Here is a 13,100-nt window from a genome sequence, read left to right as displayed (position 1 = left end):
GGGAATTCTCATCACAAGTGGAAATGGCAATGTTTCTCTTGTTCCCCCTTAGGTCATAGAGGATTTATAAATCAGTAATATATTAGGTGACAACATAATGCATACTATGGAGCACCTATTTAGTTCTTTTTTTTTTTTGGAGCACTTATTTGGAAGGCACACAAGGACACCTTACATACACACCTCACTACTTCCTACAACGCAACACAGACCCACCTGTTGTTTTTGGTCACATCTGTTTGGACACAGGCCATTTCTCAAGTTATGTTACCCCACTGAACCTAACCAACACCATGTCTTAGTACTGACGAAGCATCAGTGATGAGATTGTCCAGGTATCCCACGTAGGATAGCGCTCAATAGCAAAGAATAGCAAAAATGAAAGAAAATATCATGGCAGCTGCTTTGCTTCTCTGAGTGTTTATTTATTCCAGCCTTAGGGTTACCTCTAGGAACTTCTTAACATATATTGGAGACATCTTTTTTCTTTATTGGAGTGGAACAAACAATTCAAATTACAAAATTTGGTTTTGGTAACACCAATTTAGACATAAAGAGCTCAATGGTAAACTTCTTGGCCTTTTTAGCATGGATATTTTAAAATATGTACTGCTTACAATTTATGGACAACACGGTCATCAAGTTGCAAGGTTACTAGAAACCAAGAGGGAGTCCATAAGAAGTATTCTGGGCCAGTAAATATATAGAGGAAAGAGGTTCTGACAACACTAGTGACTGAGTCTAAAACTGAATTGGCTTATAAAAATCTTCGAGTATTTATTATTGTTATTGCAACAAACCTCTTCATCTGAATCTGAACGGCTACATCCTCCCCACTGCCCACCTCCAATCCAGGAATTCTGTCCGCTTCCTGCGCACAGAAGAGGCTGCAGTTCCCAGGTGGCTGGTGCAGATCCTTGGCCTCTTTCAAAAGCAAAATATTATTGGCCCACCTGCTACCCTACCTCAAATATGAAGGGAGGCTTCTATGCACAGAAATGACAGGATTGAAGCAGAGTCGGGCCCGAGACCTCGGAACACATTGCGTGCCTGGACTCGGTGCTCTTCCCAAGCCTAAACTCTAGTCCCTGTTAAAAGGCAAAACCAGCCTTTTAACGATGCAAAAGGACGAAGGGGCCAGTGAGCCTTTCCCAAGGAGCCCCACCATCAACCTGCCGCGGGAATTAGGGCCACCGAGCCCTGGAGAGCATCTGCCCTGATACTGCACCGGCCCAGGTCCCTGTAGAGGGGGCAGAAAAGCGCTCTGCTACAGCGTGGGCACAACCCCATCACCCACTGAGATCCTAGGCGAATCCTGGAAGGGAATAAACTGAGAGCTGTCCCTGGGGAATCGTGTTTCCCAACCCCCGCCTCAGTCAGTAGAGAAAAATAAAACGCTGGCAACAAGTGGGAGTCGAAGCCCCCCACAACCCGAGTGGGCTGGCTGGGGCGCCAGCAGAGCCAGAGGGGACACACGCAGGGTCCCGAGGCTCTGTCACTCCTCCTCCCCACCCGTCATCCTGCAACCCCCTCACCCAGCCCTCGGGGCTGGGGACCGGGAGATCGGAGCCCCATGCGGCCCCAAAGAGCCACAGTGGAGACCCTGGGCTGCCCGCCCGCCTGCGCACTCACTGCTGCATTTGTTGTCTGCACAGAGTTTGTGTTTCGACCAGCGCTGGCCGGTGTTCGGGTCCGGTTGGCCTGGCACTCGCCAGTTCGGCCGCAGCACGAACAGCCAGAAGAGCACCATGAACAGCCAGAAGACCAGCACCTGCGCCACAGCCATGTTGTGGTCACCTGGGTGAGCTGGTGGAGTAGGCTGCGGCGGGCGTCTGTGAAGATGGGGCTCAGGGGGCGTGTGAGTAGCCAAACGCAGAGGGGTGGCACCAGGGAAGGCTTAAGCCTTTCCCGGGTGACACTTCAGCAGGGATATCTGGGGGTCGGTCCACAGACTCTACTGGAGAACGCACGGAGCTGGAGCTCCATCCTTCTCTAGTCCAGACCTTCTCCTCGACTGAAGACCTTCTCCTCTAGTCGCTGCCTTGGCAACTAGGACTCTCCTTCTCGTCCAATCACCTGCCTTTGCTTCTGTGCCCTCACAAGCGACCCTCCATATGATTCTAGTCATCACCCACCCATCCCCCCCCCCCCCCCCGCCAACTGGTACTTTCTGGCTTTCCTCAACGTCTCATTTCTGGTTCATCCTGAACTAGCCCACTCCACCATCACTCCCATCCCCCATTCCTGGTCTGGTACCTCCTTTTTTGAACTACCAAATCCCACCCCTGACTTGTCACAGCTAGTCTATGGTTCCAGGCTCCCTCCCCTTCAAAATCCTAGAGGTTCCTTGAAGCCCCACCCCAAGATCCCTCTGATTAGGAAAGGGGAAGGTGAATGGAACTGTGAGTGAGGGTGTAAACTGGAGACAGTGGCCTGCTTTTTTTTAAGGCGGGGACAGGTGGGGGCAGAGAGATGGACATTAGTCTTCAGGCTAAGATCTTGAGATTCTTATCTTTATCCGTAAGGGAAGAAATTATTTAATTCAAAAGCATATTTTTAACTCTCATTTTGTGCTACCATTCATGCCAGACGCTGGACAAAGCCCTAGCATGGTGTGGGAATGGATGAAAATCAAAAGACAAGATATCTGATCCTGGTCCAAAAAAGTCCACAACTTAGTGGGAACCAACTGACAAAACCGATTGTCAGAGAAGAAAGCTAGTAGCTAACATTTCTTGAATGCTTTCTTTATGTCCAGTTGTTATTCTGAAGGTTTTATATATATCAATTCATTTAATCTTCATAACAATAGTACCTTACAGTAGTAGTAGGTCCTATTCCAATCCTTATTTTAGAGTAAATTGAGGCAGTCACACATCCAGTGAGCAATGGAGCTAAGTATCAAGCCCAAGGAGTAGACTCCTTTTCATCACAACCTATCAACTAACAAGCAATTGTACTTTCTGACAAGAGGAGCAAAATCTGATTTAAATCATAATATAGCTGAATTGCTGATATGTACAGTTAAGGGGGGAAAGGCACAAGCTAGCCAGCCCAAGGAAGAGTGTCTGCAATGCCCCCATCCTGGGTGGAGCCATTCTCGTTTGTCTGTGACCAAGGGCTTGTTACTATAGTCTCTGCTAAAGTTATTCATCAACCTCCAACAATGAACCCATCAGTTGTTTCTCCAAATTAACTGAATCTTTAAAACTTAGAGAAAAGAATGTAGTCCACCATGTTCATAATGTTAAATAAAGAAAACGATGGGAAAAAAAGGTGTGCACAAACATTTGTCTACAGGGCCATGAGAGGTCCCCGTTGGTCCAGTGTACTTCTGCGCTTTCTGGAGAACCAGTGGATCATACAGAGAAACTGTCTGAGTCATTCTTCATTTCTTTTCTACCATGTATTTATTATATGTTATAAAATGTATCTAGTAGGCATCTCTAACAACATGTTGAAAACTGAACTCATTTTTCTCTCAAAATCTGCTTTCAGTCTTCCTTATCTCAGAAATAAGAATGACAATTTAATTCCCATTATCCAGGTGCTCAAAGCCCAAAACTTACAAACCACCTTTGATCTCTTTTCTCTCACATTCCAACTCCAGTCCATTAGACAATATTATGTCTTTATTTTTATAATTTTATTGAGATATAGTTGACCTACAATAAATTGCACATTTAAGGTGTACGATTTGATAAGTTTTGACATGAATATACCCATGAGACTATCACCAAAATCAAAAAAGTATTTCATCCTTCTTTGTAATCCCTCCCCTCTCCTTTTCTGGGCTGTCTCCAAACATCTCCTGTCATCATAGATTGTTTTGCATTTTCTAGAATTTGATATAAATTATAAAGCATTTTATTTATTTATTTTTCTGACTTCCTTCTTTCCAAATATGCATTTGAAACATGCCCAGAATCTGACCACTCCTCTGCATCTGCTAAGCCAATATACAGGCCAAACCCACATCATAAGTCACCTGAATGATTCCCATAGCTTTCTTCTGTCCTTGCTTCTGCCCTCATTTTCCCCAATATCTATTGTCCTGATGGCAACTAGAGTGATATTCTTAAATATAAATTTGATTGTGTCTCTCTGCTCAAAATCTTCCTATAGCTTCCCATTTCCAAATAAAAGGCAATGACTTTAGCCAGGCCTGGTCGTACTCATCTGTAATCCCAGCAGCTCAGGAGGCTGTCAGGAGGATCCTGAGTTCAAAGCCAGCCTCAGAAATGTAGTGAGTCCCTAAGAAACTCAGTGAGACCCTATCTCTAAATAAAATATTTTAAAAAGGACTGTGGGTGTGGCTCAGTGTTTAAGTGCCCCTGGGGGTTCAATCTCTGGTATCAGGAAAAAAAAAGCCATGACTTTATTATGGATTGCCCTGCCTTATTATGGACTGTTCTTATTCAATGTGACTCCCCTCATCCTTTTCTCCCCATTTCCTAACATTCTTCTCTAGTCTGTTAGTTCCATTTAAATACACCAATCCCACCCCTGCTTCAGAGCATTTATACTTGCAACTTTGCCTCAACCTTAACTGCCCAAATCATCTAACTAGCTAACTAGTTATCACTTTATCATGTCTCTGTAACAGTGGCATTTCATGTGATAAAGACTTTTCCTGGCCATCCTACACAAAATAGAGCCTCTTGTCATGACTATCAAGCCCATTACCCTGCCTTTCTTTCTCTTCAGACTTGCCTTACCACTTTAGACTTCTCTTACCACTTGCCTTACATTTGTTTATCTACTTGAATTCTCTGACCCAACCTCAAACACAATTTCCAACAGGAGCAGGAAATTAGTTGTTTTGTTCACTACTGTTACATCAGTGACTAGGGAAATGCCTAGAATGTATGAGAGAGTTAACAAATGATTTGTTGGATAAACTCATGGTTCCAATAATATTATAAATATACTACACTATTAACCTAAACACATATATTAACTATTAAGCCCCCATATATAAATAGTACTGAGAGGAAATAAGCTATGAGAACAAGGCATTTAAGGTCCACCTCTCAGCAGCATGCATCCTCAACTCCAGGAATGTACCCCTGAATGTGTTTGTTGAATAAAAACATACTTGTGTGGAGAGTAGTTGTTTGGTTACATGATACTGGAATATTTAAGTAGATCTTTTAAAACTAGTTTTAATTTTTTCTTATTTTTCTTATTATAGAATATGGTATGTTGTAGATTTTTTCTTATTGTAGAATAGAAATTAATGATAATTCATTGGTGGAAAAATCAGAAGACCAAAATGATCTAATTGCATATTACCTTCTTGATATTTACTTTGACTCATAATCAGATATACTTTTATATGCATAGTCAGTGCTTCCAGTTACTGAAGAACTAGCTGCTTAGTTTGTAGAGTTTTCAATATTTTGATTTATCAGTATTATTTTTTAAACTTATTGCCTTAAAGACATATTAACTAGTCTGGTAAATAATGAGAAGAAAATTTCTCAACTGGCCACAATAAAGTAGTGGTGGTTCTTTCTACCAGGATACATACAATTAGTGGATGAATCAGCATTCACTTTTACTCATAGCATTTAAATATGTGGCATTGATGTTTAACATGTTTAATATAAGGTTATATTAAAAACCTTCAGAAAAGGTACAGGATAGAATGCGGTGGTGATTGTTGGCATGGAGATAAATAATCTCAAGTGAATTATTCTTTAATACCTCAAAGGGAATTCTTACGGGGTAAGGGTTGAGTAATTGTTAAAGGTAAATGTGACCAGTTTGGGTGGAGGGGACATAAAATTCTAAGATATGAAGGGTTCCTAATGTCAGAGTACAATCTAAATGAGACAAAAACATATCTGAAACAAATAATTGGCAGCATAATAACATATACCATTGGAAATTTGTGAAGGCACTTGCCTAGGAGCATTCAGTAGGCCTACCGCTGCTGTTACCAGGAAGAACCTCATCTATTGTAAATGATGTGCCAGAGAATAGTGTTAAACATTTATGGAAAACTAAATCTCTCCAAGAGGGGCAACAGATTTACCCTCGCATATGAAACATTGGAAAAAAAGTGGACAAAATACAAACAACAGTTCTCAGATATTAGATAATAAGCAGCATAAGAGTGACCTCTAAGATAAAGTTAGGCATGAGAGATGAGTGCTAGGATTATCCCAATTTACTCCCTGGAAAGAATTTTTCAGGCCACATCCAGAGAAGGAAAACTCAAATAGAAAATCTCCTGAGTTGAAGAGATGGATTTTAAAGTCTGAAGAGACCGACACAGCTAGAAGTCCCAGAGCAGAATAAAAGAGACAGTAGAGAACTGCAGAGGGAGGGAGAGTGTGTACATGCACTAGCTCTCTAGACATCTATGGAGGGTTCCCCTGAAGTCTGCGGCTATGTAACAATGGGCTCACATGTAAGGCCAGAGAAAGAACCTTCAGAAAGGAACAGAATGGAAGGTGGTGGTGATTGTTGGCATGCAGATCAATTTTTGTAATCACCAGCTAGAATGGAAAATCTATAATAAAAGGGCATCAAGTAACATAGTCAGTAAAAGGGACAAAATAGCCCAAGATTGAAGGTAACTCCTGTCTAGAAGAATCTTAAAAAGATAAAAATGTTTCCAAGATAGTTCAGAAAAAAGCTATACACAGCTCAAGAATATTTAAAAGAATACAAAATGTTTCCAAGATAGTTCAGCAAAAAGCTGTACACAGCTCAAGAATATTTAAAAAAATACAAAATGTTTCCAAGATAGTTCAGCAAAAAGCTGTACACAGCTCAAGAATATTTAAAAGAATACAAAATATCCAGTACTGAACAAGGTAAATTCACAATGTTTGGAATCCAATAAAAATGTATGAGGCATGCAAAGAGCAAAGAAAATATAACCCATGTTGAAAAGAAAATTAATAAAAATGATCATTAATTACACTGTGATAGAGTTATTATACAAGGACATTAATACAGTTGTATACCATATGTTCAAGATGCTATGGAAAAGCATAAGCATGTAAAGGAGAAAAAGAAGATATAAAAATTTCTGAATTAGATAAAACAGATAAAATTAGATAAAATCAGATAAAACAATGGCTAAGGTGAAAATTACACTGAATGAGATTAACAGCAGATTCAACATTGAAGAAGTCAATATCAGCAAACTGAATATGCAGTGATAAAGACTCCAAAATCAAACACGGAGAAAGAGACTGAACTGAACAAAGCATCAGTATGCACAGCTTCAACCAGTCCAATATATATGTTATGGTAGTTCCTAAAAGAGGTGGGAAAAACACATTTGAAGAAATAATAAATAAAAATGTTCTATATCTGATGAACACTCAGATTCAAAAAGCTCAATGAATAAGAAAAATGATAAAGATGACACAAATTTACACTAAATGCTTAAAACCAGTGCTAAGAAAAAAATTGAAAAGCATCTACAGAAAACAGATACCATTATGTACAAAGGAGTGAAAGTAAAATGTCAAAATTCATTCAAGAACCATGCAAACCAGAAAACAGTACATCAACATTTTCAAGTTCTGAAAGAAAAAAAACTGATATCCTAGAATTGCATTCCAAATGAAAATATTATTTCAAAATTATATAGTCTTTAATGCAAAAGAATTAAGTTAAGCCCTACCCCACATAAAAATTACCTCAAAATGGACCACAGACATAAATGTAAGAATTCAAAATGGACAACACATATATATGTAAGAACCAAAACTAAATGTAAGAAAGCATAGGTAAATTTTGGGATAGACAATGACTTTGTATTTAAGACACCAAAGGCCCAAGCACCAAAAGAAAAAATAATAAAGTAATGTACTTCATCAAATTTAAAACTTTTAAAGGCTACCATCGAAGAAAGTGAAAATACAATCATAGAAGAAAACATTTACAATTCATGTAGTTAGAATATATATAACTACCTAGAATATACAAGCAATTCTTATTGTTCAATATGAAAAGACAAATGGCAAGAAATTAGAATAGACATTTCTCCAAAGAAAATATGCAAAAGCAAATAAGCAAATGAAAGGATACCCAGCACCATTGGGGAAATGTACAACCTCAGTGAGATACTACTTCACATCTATCAAGATGGTTATAATCAAAAAGATAATAATAAGTTGGCAAGGATGTGGATCAATGGGAGCCCTCACACACTACTGGTAGGAACAGACTACAGACCTAAATGTAGCAGCTAAACCTATACAACTTCTGGAAGAAAATATAAAAAGCTGCTTGGCAGAGGCTTTTAAAACTAACTAGCTCTCTCTGCCTCATGCTCTCTTTTTTCCTCTCCTCAAAAACGTTGTCTCATGCTGGGCGTGGTGGTGCATACCTGTAATACCAGTGGCTCAAAAGGGTGAGGCAGAGGGATTGTAAATTCAAAGCCAGCCTCAGCAAAAGTGAGGCACTAAGCAACTCAGTGAGACCCTGTCTCTAAATAAAATACTAAATAGGACTGGGGATGTGGCTCAGTGGTGGTATGACCCTGAGTTCAATCCCCAGTACCAAAAACAACAACAACAACAAACTTTGTCTATTGTATATTCATTGTTATGGAAATGGAAGGTAAGCTGACAGACTAGGAAAAAGTACTGGCAAAACATATCTCTCTCAAGAGAATGATATCTAGGATATACAAATGATTCTTACAACTTATTAATAAGAAAAATCACCCAATTTGAAAAGATGGGCAGAAGACTTTTTTTCTTCACCAAAGTAGACACAAATATGGTGAATGTGCACATGAAAGGATATCCAACATAAGTTGAAATGTAAATCAAAACTGCAATGTTATTACACATACAGTAGGATGGACAAAATTTAAGACTCATCATAACAAATGTTGACAAAGATGAAGACTATGGTATCTCTCTTAGAACTGCAGACTATAACATGTAGTATAAACAATGGCACAAACTGTTAGAAAACTGTTTGGCAGTTGCTTTACAAATTAAATCAAATCTGTCGAGATATTTACTCCAGAGAAATAAAAGCATATATCCACACTGAGACTTGTGCACAACTATTCATGGTGGTTTTATTTGTAATAGTCAAAAAATCCCCAATGTTGGACTGTGGGAACATGTCTGTCTTACATGCCTCAGAACCCTTATACTCATATTAACCATATAGTAGACATTTGATTACTATTACATGAATGTAGAGATTGATTTTTTTACTGTTAATAGAGCTTCTCTTTTATTAAATATAACAGACAAAAGAAAATCACGTATAGCACAATGAATTAACACAAAGTAACATATCTACTGAACCCTAACCCAGGTCAAGAAATTGGACATCAAATGCACTTTCATGAGCCCTTTCTCATTGCTCCCCTAATTATTCCCTCCGCTCCCCCAGAGTTAGGCACTATTTTAACTTCTAATAACAAGGATTAGTTTTGCCTGTTTTGTTACTTTATACAGTGTAATCATACACATGTGTTCTTTGGTATGTGGCTTTTTTAGCTCCATATGTATTTTTATAAGATTTATCCAAGTTGTTGAATGTGAATGTACTTCTTATTTTCATTGCTTAATAATTTTCCACTGTATAAATATAACCTGGTTTACTTAAAAAAAAATCCCCAATGTATATCAATAGGAAAATAGATAACAAATTTTGGAAACATACTTAGCAAGAATAAAGAACTATTGATAATAGCAAAAACAGGGAGATTCTGAATGAAATAAACTAGACAAAAAGTAATATGTATTGAAAATTCTTTTTTTTTGTACTCCCTAGTACAAATATCCAGGGGTGCTCTACTGCTGAGCTACATCCCCAGTCCTTTTTATTTTATTTATTCATTTATTATTAATTTTTTTTTTTTTTTGCTATCAGAGATGAAACTCTTGGGAACTAAACCACTGAGCCACATCCCCAGCCCTCTTTTGTATTTTATTTAGAGTTACTCAGGGCCTCGTTAAGTTGCTAAGGTTGGCTTTGAAATCCCAATTCTCCTGTTTCACCATTCTGAGCCACTGGGATTACAGATGTGTGGCACCATGCCCAGTTCAGTTTTTATTTTGAAACAAAGTCTGGCTCAGTTCCCCAAGTTTACCTCAAACTTGCGATCCTCCAGCCTCAGCCTCCTGAATATCTGGGATTACAGACTCTGCCACCACCTTCCAGCAGATTCAGTTATATTTAAAGGTAGAAAGTTATAAACCAGGTGAATCCTAGTAAAGGTCTTAGTAAAAAAAAAAAAATAAAATAATAGCACTATGCTTGGTCACAATATGGTAAGTCAGAAAATGACAAGAAATATCCATTTTCTGTGAGGTTGACCAGAACAGTATCATTTCTCAATGGATTTCAAAGGGTCTCCTTCTTTCTTCCCCCCCCCCGCCCGCTCACCTTTCCTTCCCTCCTTCCTTCCCTCCCCCCCTCCCTCCCTCCCTCCCTCCCTCCCTCCCTTCCTTCCTTCCTGAGTTTTGGCATGTGTGTGTATGTGTGTGTGTGTGTGTATCATCTTCTGTGCCAATGTAAGAGATTTAGGCAATGGATCAACCTTTACACCTGTGCCAAAGGACCCCAATCTTGGATCTATCTCCAAGGGTGGAGGTGACTCTAGATCCTCATTATAATCTCGAGAATGGGAACTCCTAAATTATAAACAGGTCTTTCTTGGTAACACCAGTTTCCTCCTTGGTAAAAGTTAGTGTAGTGGGAGGGTGGCAAGGGCCCTACCCTGCCACAAAATAAATGCTAAAATGTATTTTGGTACAAATTGTAAACACTAAAGAGTTAAAAGTAAGAGATGAGTCTTGGGATTTGAGCTAGACCTGGATAAGTAAATAGGATTCAGATTCTAAAAAGAGAATAAAAGGCAAGTGAATTGAACGGCATAAAAGACTCAGCAGAAAGAAGTATGTTTAAAGGACGGTAAGGACACCTCATTTTGCTAAGAGGAAAGGATTCTATAAAGGATGATATATTTGTGTGCTTAGGTCAGATTATGAAATTCCTTGAAAATCAAGCATAAGGATTTAGACTTAATAGAATAAAAATGCATAAAATATTAGACTTTAAGTAAAGGGATCATATAACTTAAGTGGAATTTAAACAAGTATCTTGACCTTAAATCCAGGGAAGATGGAGGTTTAGGCTGGGCATGATGAGTAGGGCTGAGGCACTCCCCACAATTAAAAAGTCATGTCGAAGTGTACTGTACTAATGGAAGTGAGTCATATACAAGGCAAGGTCTTCTGCCAGCACCTACTGTTTGTCTAGCCCTGACAAATATTATTCCACTTTCAACTGTACAAAGAAAGAAACTCAAACATCTGAAATTGCCACTAATATATGGCATGTATATGAGTTCCTGTTTCTGGTTCTGCCTAATTTACCTTGGCATTCTTTTCACGGAGGTCAAATATTTGGTGTGTTGAAATAAATGCAGAACAGACATTGGGGACTTGTGGCCTGCACATCTCAATTTCCACAGTGCACTGTTGGGCTTTATCCATTTAGTTTTCAGAAATATAAATTACTTCCTTACCAGAACAACAGCAGAAGTAAGGAATACAGCCAAAAGGATTGTAGTCAGAAGTCTAATTGTGTGACTATAGGCAAATCATTAACTTTTCTGAGTCTCAGATATTTCATCTATACAAATATGGGTCAAAGTTAAAATTTTATAATTCATTTTTAAAGAAGAAATAGAGATAATATATGAAAGATTGCCCATTTATGTGGTTTAAATAATTAAACAGCAAAATCCTGGCGGTTACAGCCAATATAGACAATTGACAAAGCAACAAAAGTCTTGGCAATAAATGCTTTCATTACTAAGGAGACATTTTTAGATAGTTCCTACTATGGAAACTGTTCTCTTCTCACTGAAACAAAGTAAGGCTGATAACATCCTCCCAAAGTGTGCTTGGAAGATCACAAGCACCTCTGGGAGGAGACAGAGAGAATGGAGGAGAAAATATGTTCTTCGGGATAACATATAGTCTACCAGAGCATACACTGAAGCAAAGCAAACCCCCCTGAATCTTCAGCATTTTAACTGAACAGGACCATAAACACTATTATGAAGACTATACTCAGTGGGGGACACTGAACAAACATATATGGGAAAGTAAGTTCTCTGTGATTAGTATGAAAGCTCAGTCTTACCCAAATCCACATGAAATTTGAAATGGTTTGGAATACATAAGAAGATCAGTGAATGACATCAAACCCAAATGATGAAATAGAGAATCTGAACATGATCTTTCTCTTATTTCTCACTGATCCCTTAGAACCACCAATAGAAATATAATATTAACTCTACATGTAAATTAAATTTTCTAGAAGTCATATTTTAAAAAATAAGACAGATGAGCTTCATTTAATAACACATTTTACATAATTCAATATATTCAAAATGTCATCCTTTTAACTTGTAATCAAAATAAAAATATAACTGTTATTTTACATTCTTCATAATAAGTCTTTGATATCTGACTTATGGTACATCTCAGTTCAAACTGGGCACATTTAAAGACAGTCGCAGCATAAGAAAGTAGAAATTGTAAATTAACACTAGGCCATATCATATACTTGCACTTATTTTAAAGAAAAGCCAAGTTTAATAGTATGTTTTAGGTTTTAAAATATTTTTGGCCAACCTCTCTTGGTACTTACGCAGAAGTGAGAAAAGATGATTGAAGGTATCTCAACATCCCTCCTTTTTTTTCACTCAGAGGTTAAGATTTCTGTTGCAATAGCTAGGGATTACATTGTCATTTTAGATGAATCTCAAGTTTATAATCAAAAAGTGTAAGTAATCATTAGGTTCCTACATTTGTCATTCTTTTATTATTTTTCATTGTTATCTTAAATATATTTACTTCTTGACAAACATAAAGAAATAAAGAATTATATTTAAATGGATAATAAAAAAAATTTGACTGCATAAAATCCCTTTTCGTTTTAGGTAGACCTACTGGTACAAACAAGTCACCTGGGTGGTCTATTTTTCTTTGGTAACAGGGATTGAACTCAAGGGCTCTAGACCACTGAGTCACATCTCCAGCCCTATTTTTGTATTTTATTTAGAGATAAGGTCTCACTGAATTGTTTAG

The 13,100-nt window shown here is 38.2% G+C and overlaps 1 protein-coding gene across 4 annotated transcripts in view; it reads right to left on the bottom strand.

The window, feature by feature from the left end:
• The window catches only part of LOC144373969 (transport and Golgi organization protein 1 homolog), a 62,389-nt gene extending 49,638 nt beyond the window's left edge, over positions 1–12,751 (bottom strand). For all 4 annotated transcript variants that reach the window (XM_078036928.1, XM_078036931.1, XM_078036929.1 and 1 more), the window contains exon 1: positions 12,661–12,751. The gene's annotated coding sequence lies outside the window, so the exon portion shown is untranslated. The remainder of the gene's footprint in view (positions 1–12,660) is intronic.
• Positions 12,752–13,100: the final 349 nt, after the last annotated feature.

Source organism: Ictidomys tridecemlineatus, unplaced genomic scaffold, assembly GCF_052094955.1.
Source record: "Ictidomys tridecemlineatus isolate mIctTri1 unplaced genomic scaffold, mIctTri1.hap1 Scaffold_54, whole genome shotgun sequence".
Taxonomy (NCBI): domain Eukaryota; kingdom Metazoa; phylum Chordata; class Mammalia; order Rodentia; family Sciuridae; genus Ictidomys; species Ictidomys tridecemlineatus.
This window is presented reverse-complemented; position numbering and strand designations above follow the sequence as displayed.